Consider the following 294-nt stretch of genomic DNA (forward strand, 5'->3'; position numbering starts at 1 on the left):
AGGCTGCAGTAGAAGACAATTGACCAAGCTGCAACGCTGTGGAACTGAACCCGGCATCATGGGGTTGGGAACCAAGCTACTAATATACAACCACACTTGTACCTATAAAGATACGGCAATGTCCTCGAGGCGGAATCAAAACCCGGTCTCCTGCGTGCAAGGCGGGGATACTTAGCACTTTACTACCGAGTAAAATAACCTGTGTATCGGCCGGGAATGTGGATTATATAAATATTTACACACACACACACACACACACACACACACACACACACACACACACACACACACACA

This window comes from Octopus bimaculoides, chromosome 5, assembly GCF_001194135.2.
Source record: "Octopus bimaculoides isolate UCB-OBI-ISO-001 chromosome 5, ASM119413v2, whole genome shotgun sequence".
In the NCBI taxonomy this organism is placed as follows: Eukaryota; Metazoa; Mollusca; class Cephalopoda; order Octopoda; family Octopodidae; genus Octopus; species Octopus bimaculoides.